Source organism: Cyphomyrmex costatus, unplaced genomic scaffold (assembly GCF_001594065.2).
Source record: "Cyphomyrmex costatus isolate MS0001 unplaced genomic scaffold, Ccosl1.0 scaffold2023, whole genome shotgun sequence".
NCBI classification, from domain to species: Eukaryota; Metazoa; Arthropoda; class Insecta; order Hymenoptera; family Formicidae; genus Cyphomyrmex; species Cyphomyrmex costatus.
Genome location: NW_017276066.1, coordinates 13,891 through 14,487, shown reverse-complemented (window position 1 = coordinate 14,487; position 597 = coordinate 13,891).

Sequence of the window (597 nt, the reverse complement as noted above, 5' to 3'; positions counted from 1 at the left end):
TCAATGTCTGTAAGCAATTCAAATTTTACACCTGTATGCTTCAACATGGCATCCCATGTGAAGTCAGGCAACGTGTAATAGTATGCGGGGTCAAGCCCGTAACTCGCGATGCAACTGTCGCGCAAAATTTTCAAAGACGTCTGCCAACAACAATACATCCGTTTTTAGATACAGATCGCTATATTCACCGAGCGTTTGGATGGAGAACCGCTGCCACACATTGACAGCGTACGCGTAATCGCTCTCGGATACCGTACCGTCTGTCAATGAACTATAGAATGACTCGCGAGGCGGCAAGGATGATTCATTCAATTTTTCACTGCAATCAATGTACTCGTACGGAAAGACACCTTTTCGAGTTAAAAGATTAAAATTTTCTTTCGATAAATGGGAAAATTCGCGTCGCAGTACCCGCAGCTTATCTTTGTTGAGAAAAGATGATAATTTGTCTAAACTATAGAAGCAAGAAATCTATATGAATCTATGAAACGTAATTCTATACATTTTTTTTATCATCTATAGTATCATCAACGTGTTTAGTAAAAGAGATATATTTTTCTTTAGTTATCGGTAAGATATCAACGTGTCCTTCCTAGG